The sequence below is a fragment of the Ovis aries genome, chromosome 1, assembly GCF_016772045.2.
Source record: "Ovis aries strain OAR_USU_Benz2616 breed Rambouillet chromosome 1, ARS-UI_Ramb_v3.0, whole genome shotgun sequence".
Lineage (NCBI taxonomy): Eukaryota > Metazoa > Chordata > Mammalia > Artiodactyla > Bovidae > Ovis > Ovis aries.
In genome coordinates this window covers 231,575,609-231,596,901 of record NC_056054.1, presented here as the reverse complement: position 1 = coordinate 231,596,901, position 21,293 = coordinate 231,575,609, and the positions used below count along the sequence as shown (strand labels likewise).

At 37.9% G+C, this 21,293-nt stretch overlaps 1 long non-coding RNA gene across 3 annotated transcripts in view; it reads right to left on the bottom strand.

Moving 5' to 3' along the window:
- Window positions 1-21,293, bottom strand: part of LOC105603748 (uncharacterized) — a 79,815-nt gene that overhangs the window by 15,760 nt on the left and 42,762 nt on the right. The gene's annotated exons all lie outside the window — the stretch shown is intronic.

Genomic DNA, 21,293 nt, shown 5'->3' with positions numbered 1-21,293 from the left:
AAGAAAAAAGAGAAAAATATATAAATTACCAATATCAGGTACAAAAGAAGGGATATCATTACAGACCCTACAAACATTAACAAGATTATAAGGGTATATTATGAACAACTCTATGCCCAGAAATTTGACAACTTAAATGTAATGGAATCCAGGAAAGACACAAGTTACTAAAGGTCACTCAAGAAGAAACTAGATAAACCAGCAGTCCTAGATCTATTAAAGAAATTAATTTGTACTTAAAAAATCTTTAAAAAAGAAATCTCCAGGCCCAAATGGTTTCATTGTTGAATTCTATCAAACATTTAAGAAAGAAATAATATAAATTCAACAAGACCTTTTTCAGAAAATAGAAATGACACCAGCATTGCCCTAATATCAAGACAAACAAAAACATCACGAGAGAAGAAAACTACAGAATGATATCCCTCATGAACACAGATGGAAAAAAATTCTTACCAAAATGTTAGCAAATTTAATGCAGAGAATATAAAAAATATAATACATCATGACCATGCTCACAAGAATGTAAGACTGGCTTAACATTTGAAAATCAATGTAAGGCACTGTGTTAACAGACTAAAGAAGAAAATAGATGCAAAAACAGCATTTGACAAAATTCTACCTCCATTCATGATTAAAGCTCTCAGCAAACTAGTAAGAGAACTTCTAAAACCTAATAAAAGACATCTACAAAAAGCCTTTTGCTAACATCATACTAAATGGTATAAGACTCAATATTTTACCTCTAAGATAGAGAAGATACCCACTTTCACTACCTCTATTGAACATCATACTGGAAAACCTAGCCATTACAATAAGACAAGACATGGAATTAAAAGGCATATCATCTCTATTCATAGCCTCCCACAACAAAGAATTATCCAACTCAAAATATCCATGTAGAAATTTCTAAAGAATCTACACAAAGGCGATTAGAATAAATAAGTGAGTTCCCTGGTGGCTCAGACAGTAAAGAATCTGCCTGCAACGTGAGAGACCTGGGTTTGATCCATGGATTGGGACAATCCCCTGGAGAAGGGCATGGCAACCCACACCAATATTCTTGTCTGGAGAATCCCCATGGACAGAGGAATCTGAAGGGCTACAGTCCATGGGATCGCAGAGTCAGACATGACTGAGTGACTAAGCATAGCACAAAGTCTCATGATACAAAGTCAGTGCACACAAAACCATGGTATTTCTATATACTAGCACTAAATGATTGAAATTCAAAATTAAAATAAAAATATCATTTACAATTGCACCAAGAAGCTCCAACTTAGGTAAAATCAAAAAAAAAAAAATTAGGTGGGATCTGTATGATGCAAAGAACAAAATACTTGAGAAAAGTATATAAGAAGATCCAAACAAATGGAAAAATAGATCATGTTCTTGGACTAGAAGATTTGGTATTATTAAGATGTTAAATCTCCCAAATTCCTCATATAGATTCAATGTAATTCCAATAAAACAATCCAGCAGGCTTGTATATAGGTATTAACATGGTGGTTTTAAAGTTTATATGAAAAGGCAAAGGAACTAGAATTGCCAACAAAGTTGGTGGTTTCACACTATGTAATTTAGTGTTACTGTGATGCTACAGTGATCAACATGGTGTGGTAATGGAGAAATAATAGATATATAAATCAATGAAACAGAAGAGAGAGACCAGAAATGAAATAACATAAATATAGTCAACTATGTTTTGAGAGTCATGCAACTACAATTCATTAGAGAAGGTGGTCTCTTCATATGGTACTGGAACAACTAAATGTCCCCATATGAAAAGAGAAAAAACCCCTCAGCCTGTATCTCACACCTCACAAAAAATTAATTTAAAATGGATCATAGACCTAAAATACAAAGCATAAAACCAAAAGTCTTCGCAAAGAAAACACGGAAGAAAAAAACACATGAGGTACATGGCCTTGGATTAGGCCAGTGATTCTGAACAAAGTCATCTTTATGCCCAGGGGACATTTTGCAATGTCTAAAACATTTATGATCATCATGAGTAGGTGGCAGGGGTAAGAGGGGGGGCGGTTCTATAGGTATCTAATGGGTATATGCCAGGGGTACTGTTAAACATTCTAAAATGCACAGGACAGCCCACCACAACAAAGAATTATCCAGTCTAAAATGTTAATAGTGCTACCACCGAGCAAACGTGAGTTAGGCAAAGAGTTTTTAGATATGATAACAAAGCCATGATCTATGAAAGAAAAAAATTAATAAACTGCCGTCTATGGGGTCACACAGAGTCGGACATGACTGAAGCGACTTAGCAGCAGCAGCAGCAGCAGCAGCAGCAGCAGCAGCAGCACTGTATTAAAATAAAAAAAATTTATCTAGAAAAACTTTTGCTTTTTCATTAAGACAATGAAAAGGTAAATCACAAACTAGGAGAAAATATTTTAACAGCACATCTAACAAAGGACTCCTGGTGGTGTTGGTTTCTCAATATCACCCTCCAATAAAAGATATCAGGGATCTCTTTTGATTGCAGGGACTGGAGTTGTTGATGATCCTGGAACACCTGCCATGTTTCAAAGTAAGTGGTATAAAAATGCACAGGAGCCGATATGAAAGAGCTCCCAATAATAAAGCTGAAACAATTTGAACAACAAAATTAAAAGCAATAGTACAATATTAGATTATAGCAAAAAGAATGTCTAGAATATATAAAGAATTCATAAATTGTGAAATCAGAAAACAACCCATTTTTTAAAACAGATGAAAGAAAGATCTGAACATATACTTTACCAATGAACATATTCAGATGAAAAATGAGCATAAGACAAATGATCAATATCATTAAGCATTATGGAAATATAAATTAAAACCACAATAAGATACTACAATATATGTATTTGACTATTTTAAATGTAAAAAACCTGGCAATATCAAGTGCTGATAAGGATGAAAAATGGTGAAAATGCAAAATGGTGCATCCACTTGTGAAATAGTTCAGCTGTTTCTTAAAAAGATAAACATATACCAACCACGTGACCCAGCAATCCCACTCTGAGGTGTGCACCCAAAAGTAAAGAAAATATGTTCGTACAAAAACCGATAAGTAAATATTCACAGCTGCTTTAAAACTGGAAACAACCTTGATGTTCCATAAAATTTAATACATCCATATAATAGAATTCTTTCAGCAATAAAATCGGTACGGATTTATAAAATAGCATGCATGAATCTTAGCTGCATTTTACAAGGTGAAAGAAGCCAGACCCAGAATTGTTTGATTCTAGTCACACAGCACTCTGGAAAGGGCAAAATCATAATGAGGAAAACCAATGAGTAATTGATGGATCATGGGTTGGGGGAAAGTTCTCTCTATAGGAACAGCAGGAGAAACTTTTGGATGATGGAATTGTGTATAAAATGATGGTTCATAATACTACTCTGTGCATTTGCCCAAACTGATAGAACTGTACACCACAAAAGTGAATTTTATTACATAAATAGATTTTTTAAAAAACCTATTAGGATGGGGGAGACAAGATAGGGTGCAGATTGTGACGAATGCATTTAACTTATTATAAATGAATCACACAAGCACACTGAAGGGAATAGTCCATGGAATTCTCCAGGCCAGAATACTGGAGTGGGTAGCCTTTCCCTTCTCCAGGGGATCTTCTCAACCCAGGGATCGAACCCAGGTCTCCCACATTGCAGGCAGATTCTTTACCAGCTGAGCCACCAAGGAAGCATATATTAAAAAAAAAAAAATAACCAAAAACTATCAGAATGTGGGAGGCAAGATAGGGTGCAGATTGTGACGATTGCATTTAAGTTATTATAAATGGATCATACAAGCACACTGAAGGAGCCATCCTAAGTAACTTTAGATAAACTGTTTTGATTTTATGTAAGGCTAATGTACACAAACACTGTGCTTCAGTTGTTTCTCACAGGGGGATGGACTAAGAATTCTGACACTACTTATTTAGGATAGTTGTATTAAACAAACAACTAAATATACTGTAGATAATCAGAGTCAGGTTTTTCACTATTGGAGAAAGAAGGAAGTTAACATATAAGAAAACAGGGAAGGCTATAGTGACTCCTGTGGTGCTCAACTGGATTTAAAGGTATCAATATGCACTCATGTTTTAAATTTGAGAAAGTGTAAATATATATTATAAATTGGTACCGAAATATAGATATGTGCTTATGCATGAGTTAGTGTGTACTTAAACACACAGATGTATTCCTGGTTCTATCTCCTGACAGGGATTAGAAACAGTGACACCTTGGTAGCAAAGAAAATACCTAGCTCCTGGCGGTGTTGGTTTCTAAATATCACCCTCCAATATAAGAGATCAGGGATCTCTTTTGATTGCAGGGACTGGAGTTGTTGATGATCCTGGAACACCTGCCATGTTTCAAAGTAAGTGGTATAAAAATGCACAGGAGCCGATATGAAAGAGCTCCCAATAATAAAGCTGAAACAATTTGAACAACAAAATTAAAAGCAATAGTACAATATTAGATTATAGCAAAAAGAACAAAATAAATGTTCATGAGTCCACAGGGATATAAATTAAATAAATATATGGGAGAGAAGGAACAGCTCTTCCTCAGAGAATAATACTAATAAATAAATGCAGAAGGGTACATGAGGGAAATAGAAAATCACCATTAAAATCCCACAGTAATCATTGCTGCAGGCAATATCCACCAAAGTATGATAAAAAGAGTGGGTAATTATTTAAGTAGAAACAGAATATTTGCATAGTCTTCAAGTAGCTCTACATGATTTTTACCATTCTTCTTTAAGTCCAAAACTATTTCGAAATTTCTCAAAAATTGCATAATAACAAAAAGAGAAGAATATTTAGTAACACAGAAAGAAGTTTATGATGTTTTAAGTTTTTAAAAGCAGTATGATTCTAATTTTGCATACACCTATATACACACATACACCACACATACAAAGACCAAAATAATTTAAACCTAAGCGTGAGACATAGCTGTCTCTTGGTGGTGACAATGTAGGTGATTTCAATTATATTTGATTATTATAATTATAAAACACATGATGTATATTTTTATTACAAAGATATATATATATAGTTATAATAATTATCATTGCTTATCAGTGTTTTCTAAAATTTTCTGCAATGACCATGCATGAATATTAGAATTATAAAAATATATGTAAAATACTCCTTGAAGGATGCATTACATGTCTTCTGTACTTCAAGCTGTGTTGAAAACAATAGTGGGTACTGTCAAAGTGAATTCTTAAATTGAAGCACTGTGTTGTTACTTCCTTTTGCAATATAGATAACTATCCCCCTAATTTATACTTGTATACAGCACTTGGGGCTTCCCTGGTGGCTCAGTGGTAAATAACCCACCTGTCAATGCAGGAGACGTGGGTTTAATCTCTGGGCTGGGAAGATTCTCTGGAGAAGGAAATGGCAAACCATTCCAGTATTCTTGCCTGGGAAATCCCATAGACAGAGGCACGCCTGGCGTGCTATATGCAGCCCACGGGGTTGCCAAAGAGTCAGACACAACTTAGCAACTAAACAATACCAACAGCACTTATCTTAGTGTTTTGAACAAAATACTCAGTAATAGTTGAAGTATAAATGTAAATTCTGCTGTATTTAAATTATAAAGTGAAGTACCCCTGAAAAAATAAATAACCTATGTATATCATCCAATAAACAGAAATAACAGAAAACATTCAGAGTTAAGTATGCAGTAGCATACTGTATGTTAGGCACTATTCTGAGCACTTTACATGTATTGCTAAGTCGCTTCAGTTGTGTCCAACTCTATGTGACCCCATAGACGGCAGCCCACCAGGCTCTGCTGTCCCTGGGATTCTCCAGGCAAGAAAACTGGAGCGGGTTGCCATTTCCTTCTCCAGTGCATGAAAGTGAAAAGTGAAAGTGAAGTTGCTCAGGCGTGTCCAACTCTTAGCGACCCCATGGACTGCAGCGCACCAGGCTCCTCTGTCCATGGGATTTTCCAGGTAAGAGCACTGGAGTGGGGTGCCATTGCCTTCTCCGTTACATGTATTAACTTATGCAATTCTCACCACAACTCAAGCAAGGGTAGTACCACTAATCCCATTTTACAAATGAAGAAACCTAGGCATAGAGATTTCAGTAATTTGCACAAAGTCACACAGCTAGCACGTAGGAGGCAGCAATATAAAGTACTTCTACATTCATTATTGTTTTACTTCTCACAGCCACTCATTAGGTGTCATTACCTCAATTATCAGATTTATAACCTGAAGCTCAGAGAAACAGGTGGCTAGCTAGCTGAAAATGACAGGACTGGGACACTTGTCCTCAAAACACATGATTTTTCAGCTATATCATGCTGCCTCATGCATTAACATGAAGTAGGCAAACCAAAACAGGAAACTACCAGAAAACTGTCAAAACACATCTCCAGTGGAGAATTCCAAACATGGATTAGTTCTTTCCCAAGTCTGCTTAAATTTCACACCATCCACCTGCATGTTTTTTTTTCTTCTCTACCAGCTGAATAGGGTGACATTTCCTGTTTTCTGGTTTAAATCAGAGAAGTTTGCAATACTATAATCACCAATGAAGCTACATATTAGCTTACAGAGATTTTTTTTCTCCTTTAAATTAAAGGGGCAGTGAAAGGTACAGTCTTGCTTCTGTTCCCAGATCTCTGAGAAAGTCATTCTCAGGCAAAAAGAAAACAACTTCATTTTAAGAGAATAACACCCCGTTGACAAGTTGTCAAGGCTGCCTTGCTTGGAAAAGACTGTGCAGAAAACCTGAAAGATAATGTGTGGTGATCTAACAGTATGTATCAGGACCATAGTATGCCTGGCAGAGGCAGGTACAACCACACAGTTTATTAGCACTGTATAATTTGTTTGATTTCCGTTGGGGCAACTAGAGAAGGGTCTAGAACTTGGATAGAACCCCCAAATAGACTCTCTGATCTCAGTTGTAGTGATTCTAAGCCACAACCTTGAGCCCTGGGAGATTAGACCAGAATTCCTTATAAACCTATTTATTTTGCGTTAACAATCATCTTTACATTGCCCATTCTGATAGAGGAAAGCCATGGCATAGATGGTCAAAGTAAAGGAGAATTTTACAACTGACCTTACAATGTACTATACAATGATTCTGATATTGCTGCTGCTGCTGCTGCTGCTAAGTCGCTTCAGTCGTGTCTGACTCTGTGCGACCCCATAGACGGCAGCCCACCAGGCTCCTCTGTCCAGGGGATTTTCCAGGCAAGAGTACTAGAGTGGGTGCCATTGCCTTCTCCGGATTCTGGTATTATGCCCACCTTCTATCTTACAGTTCTTACTGAACTGAACTTTATCTTACATTTTGTGTCAAAGTCACAGGTGCTTCCAATTTTACAGGAGTGAATAAATTTTAGTAAAATTGTCTATGAAGTGATTTTCTATTAATATAATTCTGTTCTGCTAATGATTTAAGATGACTAAAGATATCTTTCACTGGAGGAAAAAAATTTGCTAGGAAGTGTTGATTTTTATGTATTTTGAAATGCTTTATAACATTCTGAGAATGTTCATTACTCTCCTGATCTGAGATTTCTCCTATTTAAAGGAAAAATTATTATCCTATTTAAATTCTCCTATTTAAACACCTTTTATTTTTCCCTTTCCTTTTCTCAGACCATGAAAATCCTCACTTGGGTTCAAAGATTCTTGGTCTCTACACTTGCAACTCTTGAAATCCAGTCTGGGAGATCTCTCTCTGCTTCTATGTATTTAGTATCCAACAGAGCTAAAATGCACTGTCACATATAGCCAATAGATGCTGCCCTAAAATATGATGGACCCCAACCTGATATATTCACTTATGAATTCTCTCATGCAAATAGGTGCTGCATTCAATAAGTTCACTGACCTTGAAAGTCTATCAGAGAAATCTGTTTACAATGCTGCACTTGCAGTGTGGATTTTCTGAGCCTGGAAACTGATGGTAAGGGAAGCAATCCAGCATTACGCTGAGTGAAGAGGGAAAGCCAAGCTGCCACTAAATATTTTCTGTAAGTCATCCTCTGTCAGGTTAATTAGCCAGCAGATAAACAAGTGTCTCTGGGTCATTTTTAAAAATTAAATAAGAACAGAATTTTTTCTAGGCCACATGTATAGCCTGTCAGAGGAACACGAACTACTAGGCAAATGCCTGTACTCTCCTACTCCTACCCCACCCACCTTGAGCAGAAGAAAGGGAACATGTGCAGCTTTTGTTTATAGCTGGGGTCAGTGTGGGGCGTCATTGATCTGATCAATGCCACTGTGTGCCCTGGGCAGGACTCTAGCCTTTCAGCAAAGGATTGCTGCCTCTTGCCAAGACTTCTGTCGAGCTGTTATTAATATGTTCTCTTTCTCTCTTTCTACCTGCCTTTTCCTGACTGCCAGGAAGAAGTAGGCTGTCTTTGGCAATTCCTTTACACTCCTACATCTATTTTCCTATGGAGTAAGGCAAAAAGCATTGTGAGACTTCTCTCCTACTCCTTCTGAGGAGAGGGAACTAGAGTCACCAGCATAAAACTTGCTGCTGGTACGGTGTCCAACGTGGCTTCTTGTTCCTAGTGACCCTGAGTGGTTCAGTGAGTCTGAGACATTACCCAGCACCAGTTCCATTCAGCAAATGGTGTGGGCTTCCTGGCTTTATTTCCTCAGCTCTGGAACTCGTCATGCCATAAACCACAGGGACTTTGTAGGCATGTTATTGTATTAGCACCATATGGAGAATACTCATGGAACTCACATGCAGAATGTGTGATGTCAGACCAGTTTACACGACTCCAAATTTTGTGCAGCTGTTACACTCAGATGTTTCATTTCATTTTTTATGTCAGCACTAGCCCAATAAACCCACTGATTCTGAGACTGAAAAGGAAAGAGAGTTCTGTGTGCTCACACGTGTTTCAGAGCTGGGAAACTCTGCATCACATCTGTGCGGACCTGCTCTCACGATCAGAGGTCACATCAGAGCCTTGACTCCTGTACTCCTCACAGAAGGGCAAGCGTGATTTCTATGGAAATCAACAGACAAGCAAATATAAAAAGACAGTGACTCCTACACAAATGAGAAACAATTACCTAGGACTGCATGTGCTCTTAGAAAGAGACTCTTGCAAAGAAAAAAAGTCAGGAAAGACATTGCAGTTTCTTTGGAAGGTATTTGATAAAATCCACACAAAAAATAATTGGCCTCTGACAAGGAAAAGTGTTTGCTAACAAGTTCCCCTGTCTCTACCTCTTAAAGAATCAGCAAGCTTGTCTTGGGTTTGCCTTAGTGAGGGCAAGATGAATCACTGTCTTTCACCAGTAAAGGAAAACCCTCAAAGGTTGTCACCAAAATAATGCTGATCTTCAAAAATAAATAGCTTTTAACATTTCCTTGGAATTAAGGCTAGAAGGCTACACATTTTTTAATACCTGAGTTTTTAGATTCATATAAGCTATTTATGACTCCATAATATGACTACATGCGTTATTTAAAAATAAATGCTGAGAACTGTGGATTTTCTGTGATTCATTTGGGAAAGGTTGTGGTTCTTTGCGGTTTGGTTAAAAAGAAAAAGGAACAGAAATTTAAAGATTAAAATAAAAAAAAGATGGTATTCTCTGCTGTTCTGGACTGGTGCAGGCACAGTTTCTGGGCCCAAGTTAAGATTTGATATAAGCTTATTTCCTCTTTGTCCCATCCCCATCACTCCACCTCAGAGATTTTCACAGACTCATCTCCATGCCTTGTGATACAGCAGAGTAAAGCTTTGCAAACACAACAGACTGTTAGAAAGTGGATCCCGTATAAGAGACATTATGGAATTGCTTGCTTGTCTCTCCTCCCTGTATAATTTTTTGAAATTCAGAGAAAACAAATCAAAACTTCTGAGGAAGAGAGTTTATCTTTTGAAGAAGAGAAAAAACATTCAGTTGCAACACGCTGTGAACATTTCAGGGCCTGCTTCTGATTCCAGCTGCATGGCGTGCCTTGCTACTTAAGACAGAAAATCCCCTGCCGTGTTCCCTAAGCAGGCACATTCAGCAGCTTTCATGAACTCCTGGGCACAGTTTAGACTTTGGCTCTTAATGCTCAGTCATTAAAATTGCTATAGGAGATGGAACTCTGTGGAGAGTTATTTGGGAAAATTCCCCCCACTCCCCAAATGGCATCTTCCCAAATATGGTGGGGAGAAGGAATGGAGCTCAGTTCAGCAACAAGGAAAGGGTGTGCTTGGTATAAGGCTTAATCAGCTTGCTCTGGAAGATGCTGCCCTTTGAACAGAAAGCTTTGCTCCATTGCACCATCAACTTCAAAGATTCCTGAAACTCTCTGAACCTGGGGAAAGATGCTAACAGGCTTATGGTCCTTTTTGAGTATGGGGCTGAGACTGGGTAAGTCATGCAGCAGCACATGACTACAAGCAACTGCTAGCAATTCTCATTTAGGAAAATCAGAAGATTTGCATGAGGACTTGGTGGCAATTGTAGCAATTATACAAATCGCTCAAGTGTGAAAGTTAAATCTTATGAAAGATTCAGTTCTTGGTGAATGAAACCCTTCTGGATGCTTTTTAAATCATTTTTGTTTTTCATGACTCATCCTTCTCAAGACTAAGGTTTCATCATTCTTTCTAAAGTCATATTATTTTCCCAGTGACAAACATATATCCATTTAATGAGGACACGTAGGAATTTGCAACATAAAATAAGTCTTATAGTAAAAAAAAAAAAAATTTGTACCATAAGCCTGATTTCTGGAGGTGGTTTTCTTCTTATATTATTGCTGATTTTTGGATGTCTTACTCTCAACCCCTCATGTGCTTAACAGATTACTCATCTTTGAGTTGGTGCTGCAATTCATGGGGTCGCAAAGAGTCCGACAAGACTGAGTGACTGAACTGAACTGAACTGACTGAATCCATTAACTCTTTCACTGCAGAAAATCTTCCAGGTTGTTCCTTCCAAAGGAATGCGAGACTAAACACACGTGATGGGGACGCATCAAACTTATGGATGGACTTACCAACCTCCTTTCAAGAGATGTCCGACTCTATGTGACCCCATAGATGGCAGCCCACCAGGCTCCCCCAGCCCTGGGATTCTCCTGGCAAGAACACTGGAGTGGGTTGCCATTTCCTTCTCCAGCGCATGAAAGTGAAAGGTGAAAGTGAAGTCGCTCAGTCGTGTCCGACTCTTAGCGACCCCATGGACTGCAGCCTTCCAGGCTCCTCCGTCCAAGGGATTTTCCAGGCAAGAGTACTGGAGTGGGGTGCCATTGCCTTCTCTGCTTTCAAGAACTACCAGTGACTAACTGTGCAGCTTGTATATCTGGTAATCTAACTTATCAGGACAATACTCACTTCAAATATTTGATATATTTTAAAAAATTACACTCCATATTTTGTTTATATTGGTTAAAAATGCAGTGTGGAACCAAGAGGGAACACTTAAGATAGAAAAATAGCTGACTGATTTTGCCATTCTAGATACATAAGAAGCTATGGCTGGGTTTGCTGTAATGGGAACAAAACAAAACTTTTTCCCAAGGGTAGAATATGTGAGACCAGTGTGTCCTCCTGAATGACAATGTCCAAAGGTGAATCTCAAGTCCTGCAGACAGACTGACTTTTTCTGAGTTCTGGAAGAAGTACACTGGAATAAATCATAGATGAAGAGGTGGCCCAGGTTCAGGTGGTTCACTGGCAAGTTCTAGCAAGCCTTCAGGATATGGTAATTTCTATATTATTTGCTCTAGTTGAGAGTATACAAAAAGATGGAAAGTCTTTCAAGACATTTGACTAAATACCCTACCCAAAATCTCATTGAAATGACACAAGAAATATGAAAAGTCAGAATAATCAACAGCAGAACTAAGAAACTGGAAAGGGTACCATTAGCAGACTCAGAACAGGGAGAACAGTGAGAAAGTCTTGAAAGTTATACAAGATAAAACTGGTATGCTGCTGCTACTGCTGCTAAGTCACTTCAGTCATGTCCGACTCTGTGCGACCCCATAGATGGCAGCCCACCAGGCTCCCCCGTCCCTGGGATTCTCCAGGCAAGAACACTGGAGTGAATTGCCATTTCCTTCTCTAGTGCATGAAAGTGAAAGGTGAAAGTGAAGTTGCTCAGCCGTGTCCGACTCTTGGCGACCCCATGGACGGCAGCCTACCAGGCTCCTCCGTCCATAGGATTTTCCAGGCAAGAGTACTGGAGTGGGGTGCCATTGCCTTCTCCTAAAGCTGGTGTAAGTATATACTGGTATAAGTATATATAATAAGTATACCAGTTTCCGAGAGTCTATTTCCTCAAGGAACAGATAATTCCTTAGCTATTTAAATTGTTATAGAGCAGAGACAAAGCAAGAAAACATCCCATCTAATGAATAAGGACAATATAACGCTGATATTTAAGCTTAGCACAAAACATATACCAGTTTAAAAAAAAAAAAAAAGAAAGAAAGATAGAGTGAGGTATCACCTCACACCAGCCAGAGTTCCAATCATCAAAAAGTCTACAAATAACAAATGATGAAGATGGTGTGGAGAAAAAGGAACCCTCCTAAACTCTTGGTGGGACTGTAAATTGGCACAGTCACTATGCAGAACAATATTGCTGTTCCTTAAAAAGCTAAAAGTAGACCTACAAGTAAAACTCAAAGAATGATCCTACAATGCCACTACTAGGCACTTATCTGGAGAAAACCATAATTCAAAAACATACATGCACCCCAATATTCACTGCAGCACTATTTACAATAGCCAAGACATGCAAGCTATTGTAAATAGCCAAATGTACTTTGTCAGAGGAATAGATAAAGAAGATGTGGTAATATATACAAAGGAATATTATTCTCGTGATCATAATGAAAGAATGAAATAGGAAAAAAAGATTGAAATAATGTCATTTGCAGCAACATAGATGGACCTAGAAATTATATGAAGTGAAGTAAGCCAGACAAAGATAAATATCACAATATTGCTTATATATGGAATCTAAAAAAATTATACATATGAACTTATATATGAAACAGAAATAGATCCACAGACATAGAAAACAGATTTATGATTACCAAAGAAGATGGAGGAGGGATAAATTAGGAATTTGGGATTAATGTAAACTCACTACTATAATATAAAATAGATAACCAACAAAGACCTACTGTATAGCACAGAGAACTATACTCAGTATTTTGTAATAACCTATAAGAGAAATGAATCTGAAATGGAATATATTAAATATATAGAATATATAATATATAGAGAATATATATATATATAACTGAATCACTTTGCTGTACACTTGAAACTAACACAATATTGTAAGTCAACTACACTTCAATTTAAAAAAATAAAGAAGAAAAAGAAATGACTACATCAATACAACTCAAGTATCAAATATAAAAAAAATCTTAAAATAATAGCAAATCAAAATGCATTGCAGAAATAAAATACTGTAACCAACTAGTGTTAACATAAGAATGCAAAAATAAATTTAATAAATGTTAGGAAATCTGTTAAAGTAACCCATTACATATATAGGTTAAAAGAAAAAATCCACATGATCATCTTAATAGATGCTTCAACATATATCAAAAATGAATGCCTGGACCTTTTGAAAATTATTAGCAAGACAAAACTAGAAGGAAAACTTTTTATTTGATATCAGAAATAATAAATATTATCCATAAGAGTGAAACATTAGAAGCAACCCCATTAATTTTTGAAAGGGTACATATAATTATTACTAGTTAATAATGTATTGGGAAATTGTAATAAGGTAAGAAAAAATATATTATTAATAGAAGTAAGTGGTAGAAATAAAAAGAAAAGTTGTCATTTGTAATTATAAAAAGCTACTTAGGAAATCCAAGATAATTAATTGGAAAAAAATCAGAACTAACAAGAGTTAAAATTTACTACTGTGACCAGATATTATATTGATATACAAAAAACCAAAAAGCTTTACTATAATTAAAAGAATTGCAATTACAATAGCAGTACAAGAAGTATACAAGACCCATATGAAGAAAACTATAAAACTTTACCCAAGAGGATATAAAGAAAGAGCTGAATAATGGCAGAAACGCCCATGTTATTGGATGGAGAGACTCCAGATTATAAAGCTGTTGATTTTTTCCTAAATTAACATCTAAATTTAATCAACTCCAATCAAAATTCCACTAGCATTATTTAAAATGAAATGGAGCTTCCCTGATGGTCCAGTGGCTAAGACTCTATGCTCTGGATGCAGGGATTCCTTGATTTGATTCCTGGTCAAGGAACTAGGTCTCACATGCTGCAACTAAGAGTTCACATGCCACAACTAAAGATCCTGCATGCCCCAACAGAGACTGAAGATCTCACGTGCTGCAGCTGAGACCCAGCACAGCCAAATAAATGATCTTTTTATTAAAAAAAATTAAATGACATGCTCATTCTAAATGGCAAATGGGTAAAAATAGCAAAGAGAGCTGAAAAAGCAGAACAAGGAAAAATGACTGACATGCTTCAACCAAATACAGCATGTAAGTATAATATAAAGCTATAGTAATTATAAAAAGTGATTTTTAGCATGGAAATAAATCAGTAGTTCCCTAAAATGGAATTGAAGGTCCAAATAGTTTGTCATAAATAGGTAGATGAAGGATAGAACTTTCAATATATATCTTTTAATAATAAAGGTGGAATTTTAATGGAGGGAAAAATAGACTATTTGGTAATTGATATTAGAAAATTGCTATTCAATTAGAAAATAGTAAAGTATATCTTTACCTCATAACATATGCAATAATGAATTCCATATACATTAGAGAGCTATGCACTGAATATAAAAAAGTATTCAAAGAAAAAAAGAAGTGTTTTTTTTTTATAATTTGGGGATGTTAAAGAGCATCTCTAAGCATATAAAAACTAGAAATTAAGGAAAAAAGGTTGACAAAATTGATCAAACATATTTTCAATATTAGAGTATGGTTAAAGACTTCATAGACAAAGTTGTGGGAGAAATATCTGCCATGTACATAACAAAGGATTACTATACATAATATATAAAATATTCCTGTAAATCTATAATAGTCAAACAATATGAGCAGTTAATTAACAGAAAAAAAGACAAATTGTCAGGATTCCAAACTCCACTTGTAATAAAAGAGATGGGAAACAAAATGCCTAGGTTTTGAATTTTTCTTTTATCTTGTTTGGTATCTGTGGAGGGTTGCTATCTATAACTGATTTTGGAAAATTCTCAGACATTATTATTTCAAATCTTTTTTACGCTCTGTTCCCTTCTCCTTCCAGCATTCCAATCACACACATGTTGGCCCTTTTGATATTGTCTCACCATTTTTTTTTCCTTCTTTTTTTATTGGGGAATAATTGCTTTACAATATTTTATTGGCCTCTGCCATGTATCAACATGAATGAGCCACAGTTATACATATATCCCCTCCTTCCTTCTCCCATCTCCCCCCCATCCCACCCCTCTAGGTTGTCACAGAGCACTGGTTTGAGGCCCCTGTGTGTGTGGGTCTGTGTGTGTAAGTCACTTCAGTCATGTCCAACTCTTTGCAACTCCATGACTGTAGCCCACCAGGTTCCTCTGTCCATGGGATTCCCTAGGCAAGAATACTGGAATCAGTTACCATGCCCTCCTCTAGGGGAACTTCCTGACCCAGGGATCAAACCCACATTTCTTAATGTTTCCTGCACTGACAGGGGGGTTCTTTACCACTAGCACCACCTGGAAAGCCCATGTCACACAACAAATTCCCACTTGCCATGTATTTTACACATGGTAATGTATATGTAGTTGTGTATGGATGTGAGAGTTGGACTATAAAGAAAGCTGAGTGCAGAAGAATTGATGCTTTTGAACTGTAGTGTTGGAGAAGGCTCATGAGTGTCCCTTGGACTGCAAGGAGAACCAACCAGTCCATCCTAAAGGAAATCAGTCCTGAATGTTCATTGGAAGGACTGATGCTGAAGCTGAAACTCCAATACTTTGGCCACCTGATGCGAAGAGCTGACTCACTGGAAAAGACCCTGATGCTGGGAAAGACTGAAGGCAGAAGGAGAAGGGGCCAGCAGAGGATGAGATGGTTGGATGGCACCACTGACTCAATGGACATGAGTTTGAGTAAGCTCTGGGAATTGGTGATGGTCAGGGAGGCCTGGCATGCTGCAGTCCATGGGATCACAAAGAGTCGGACACGACTGAGCGACTGAACTGACTGAATGTATGTTTCTATGCTATTCTTTCAATTTGTCCCACCTTCTTCCCCTAGTGTCCACAAGTCTGTTCTCTACATCTGAGTATCAAATGGAAGTGGAAGTTGCTCAGTCATGTCCAACTCTTTGTGACCCCATGGACTGTACAGTTCTTGGAATTCTCCAGGCCAGAATACTGGAGTGGGTAGCCTTTCCCTTCTCCAGGGGAATCTTCCCAACCCAGGGATTGAATCCAGATCTCCCGCATTGCAGGTGGATTCTTTACCAGCTGAGCCACAAGGGAAGCTCGAGAATACTGGAGTGGGTAGCTTATCCCCTCTCCAGCGGATCTTCTTGACCCAGGAATTGAACTGGGGTCTCCTGCATTGCAGACGGATTCTTTACCAACTGAGCTATGAGGGAAGCCCACTGCTACCCTGCAAATAGGTTTATCAGTACCATCTTTCTAGATTCCATATGCATGCATTAATATACAACATCTGTCTTTCTTTTTCTAACTTACTTTACTCTGTATTTTTGAATGTTATTTTTTTTTTAATTCTTTTTTCTCTTTGAGTTTCTATTTTTGAAGTTTCTATTGGGCTACTTCAAATTCATTCTTTTTCCTCACTGTGTCCAGCAGATGAGCCTACTGAAGAAAGTCTTCATTTCCATTACAGTTTTTCATTTCTAGTACTTCCTTCTGATTCTTACAGTTTCCATCTTTCTGCTGATGTTACTGATTTTCTATTTCATTTTATTAGTGCTTTTAACATATTAATCATAGTTATTTTAATTCCTTGTCTGATAATTCCAACATCTGTATTATATCTGAATCTGGTTCTGGGGCTTGCTTTGTGTCTTCAGACTGTTTTTTTCTTATCTTTTAGTATGCCTTGTAATTTTTTTGGTTGAAAACCTGATATGTTGTAGTAGGTGGTGAGGTAATTAGGCTTTAGAGTAAGGATTTATGTTAATCTGGCTTGGAGCTGGACTATGTTTCATGTTTGTTGTAAAAGTTCCACAGGGTTCAAATTCCTCTGGTGTTCTTATTTTTCTGTGCTCTCTTGGCTTCAGTCTTCCCTTTGTACTTCCACTCGGAAAGCCACGGGACTTTGCAGATCTTTCAGCTGTAATCCATTGAAGGCTTATTGGAATGGCAGTAAGGTATAGGGGAAGGGAAGTTTTTATAAACTGATTAAGTTCATCTTTGGCAGGCCTGTGTCTTAGAAGTGTTTCTCTCCCTCTTCACTAAGTATAGGACTTTCTCCCATACTCCATTCCCAGTGTCCTATTAACTATATTTTGGGAGGTTGTTTTAGTTGAGACAGGAAGGCTAGGGCATGGCTATGGTGGAAGTGCCCACCTCCAAGTGGGATACAGTTTCAGTATTGTCCCTGGAGAGTGAGACTTTACTATGGAGAAGGATCCAGGAGGGTTATATCTTTGCTATTCTTCCCATCTCCTCCCTCTGCCTTCCTATCTCAGGAGGAAGGAGAAGGTTTTCCTCAGATCCTCACCATAAGAATGTGGTGGGGTTCCTAGAGGAAGAAACACTTCAAAACTGGGGGGCCTTCTGACGATTGGGGCCCCAGGTGTTTCTCAGTCACACTAGTCCATACTCTGCCTCCAGCAATTCGTCACAATTACTAGTTAAATTAAGCGGTCACACCCTTATTGGTCCACTGACTTCTGTTGTCTCTCTCTGGATGCACCTGTCTCTCCAGATTTCAAGGGTGTGGTTTACCTTGAAACTTAAATTCTGCGATGGACCTAAGAAAAGTCATTGATTTTCAGCTTGTCCAGATTTTCCTTGTAAGAAAATGGTGTTTTCCAAGCTTTTTACATGTCAGAGTAGAAACCAAAAGTTTGCAAATTAGAATGTAATTCCATTTTTCCCATCAGACTGGCAAACTTAAGAATGATAATATTCAGAGAGGGAGGAAGTGAGTATTTTCACATGGTGTTGACAGGAAACTAAATTGGGTGTCATCTTTCTTGAAGGCAATTTTACATTTTCAAAGTTTAAAAGGCACAACTCCTTTGACCTAGCAATTTCACTTAAAGGATTCTAGTCCAGATAAGCCATACAAATGAGAAAACATATATGTACAAGAACATTTACTAAGTAATTGTCCCTAATATCAAGAAATTGGAAACAACTAGAAGTTCTAGCGATAGAAGGTGGTTAAAAAACAAGTATGATTGATTAATCCTATAACTATTGTGTAGCACACTAAAAATGCAGTTAGATTAATATGCTGAAATATGTCCATGACACACTGCAAAGTAAAAAAAGTCAAGTTACAGAACAGTATGATATTTGTTAAAAACAAAGCAGACAAAACACTGGGTATCTATGGGACATGGGAGTGGGTATACACAGATATGCATTCGTATCTTCTTAGAAAAAAGTCTGAGAAGTGTAGATACCGAATTCTAATTGCTTCTCTTCTGGCAAGGAGAAGAAGCTTCCCACTTTAGGGGAAATTAACACATTTTAAAGCAAGTATGTGCTATTTTTATAATTAAAAATATACACACAAAGAAGTAGATCCTATTCCTCAATTAAAGAGAAAGCTGTCTGGGAAAAGATGGCAATAACCTTTAGTTCCTGTTTCCCAACAATTCCAGGAATTTTAAACAAGTTGCATTTGCAAGTAAGTGAATGACCTCTTGTGAATGGAGCAGGGGAGGGACATCACTTCTCTGCCAGTGGAACAGGCTGTCTAACCTTGGCCTGTGCAAGAGTGAGTGCAGGGACTGTGTCCACCTTACTCATCATGGTCACTCCCATGTCTACCTTGTGTTGGGCACCTAGTAGGGCCTTTGTATATACTAGTTGAATTAACAAATGAGAAAAAATGGCAATGGTTCTATGACAGATTTATTGAACCGTGTACCATAGAGAAATCTGGCAAGCAGTTGCTCTGAAGTTTTTCTGTTATTACTGGGTTTAGATACTAAATTCAAATTCTAGAATTTAAATAGGAAGTTTCAGCACTGTCCCAATGCTGAGGAAATTAACCAGGCTGAGAAACAGTGCTGCTCCCTGAATGAGAATTTTTCTCATACTGTAACAACAGTAGAAGTTGCCTAGACAATTTCCTCTCTGCCAGCTCACAAAAAGGATCACTGATTCAGGAAGTGACCTATGAGTATAACATTTTAGTTTTAATTTCTACATTCAAAAAGTAATGTAGTGAATGGGGCCAGAATTAGAATTACCTGGGGTTTTAGTGGGTTAGAGTGTGTTACTGGAATGAAGAGAGACGAGACCAAGATTTTTTGAGGGTCTCCTAGCAACTCATCGAGGCACGGGGTTAGTCACTCAGCACATGGTATCTCATTAAAGCTCATAGCAAGCTTGTGAAGTATCGTCATCATTAATAGATGAGGAAACTGAGACTTGGAGAACTTGGGTAACTTGTCTTAGGACACGTAGCCTGAAAATGGCAGAGCTGGGGTTTGAAGACAGATGGCCTGGTTCCAAAGCCCCTGGTCACTGCCTGGGCCACTGGACTCTGTCTTGATTAGTGTAGGCATGCCTCATGTTTCATATTAACATGAGAGCTGTCCCTGTAGAAGACCTGAAGGGTTTGGTTTCTAAGAACTGACTAGACTGGACCATCAGTCCTGTAGAACTAATCCAGAGATTTTACACATATAAGTACGATTCCCACCCTATCTAATTTCTTGAAGCACTGGGGAAATGACTCAGTATTACCAAATAGGACTCTCCAAATCATGAATAAACACAGGTGTGCTATAGCTTTCCCCAAACTCATCCCAGGACACAGAGCACCCCTATCTGAGACAAATCACGGCACCTGAAGAACTGTTTACAAGGGTGGCAGTGATGCAGAGACAGTCACGTGTTATAAATACCCTCATGGAATAAAGATCATGTATTTTTCCATGATATTTGCTAACTCAGATGAAATGAATTTCATCTTTATTTTCACCACAGCAGGAAGTTAACATGCCCGAGTGCTGCAGTTTTCAGCATGTTTATGACACCTTTGATTCTTCCTCTAATGCATTTTATATCCAGCATTTGGCCTCCATTTATAGTATATTAAGTACTACGCTTATTTCCTTGTCACTCTGTCCTGAACTTCTAATGTTGGAGTGCCTCATGGCCCAGTCCTGGGCTTCCTACTTTTCTCTCCTCCCATAGTTTTACAACATCTTTTACAAACCAACTGTACCTACTTTATTTCTCCAGTCTTCATATCTCCAGTCAGATGTCCAAAAGAAATCTCCCATGTAACAGGCTGCAAAGAATTCTCCATTCCTACCTTCACATCAAATCTTTTCCTCCGTGAATTCAATTCTCCATCTCATGACACTGTCATTCTCTGTTGTTCAAACCTTAACATTTTTCCTGGTTTCCTACCTTTTCCTCACCTCCATATCTAATTATTCAGCAAGTTTAGAGGTTCTGCTTCTAAAACATCTCAAATCCATCCACTCTATTTCCTTTCTCTGACAATATCAAGCTGCTAATTGCTTATCACAATTACTTTAAGCTGGCATTCTTGCTTCCACCTGTTTTCCATAAATCGGCCAGAATGATAAATTTAAAGCACAAATAATATTGATACCCTGCAGTCTTTCAAAGTTATCCAGTTGTACTTTACCATAGTCTACAGGAGATCCAACCAGTCCATTCTGAAGGAGATCAACCCTGGGATTTCTTTGGAAGGAATGATGCTAAAGCTGAAGCTCCAGTACTTTGGCCACCTCATGCGAAGAGTTGACTCTTGGAAAAGACTGATGCTGGGAGGGATTGGGGGCAGGGGGAGAAGGAGACGACAGAGGATGAGATGGCTGGATGGCATCACTGACTCAATGGATGCGAGTCTGAGTGAACTCCGGGAGTTGGTAAGGGACAGGGAGGCCTGGTGTGCTGCGATTCATGGGGTCGCAAAGAGTCAGACATGACTGAGCGACTGGACTGAACTGAACTGACAGGACTTGTATTATCCAGCTCCTTCCCACCTCTGTGACCTCATCTCGTAGATCTCTTCTAACTCATAGCCCTGCAAGCAACTTGTCCTTCTTAT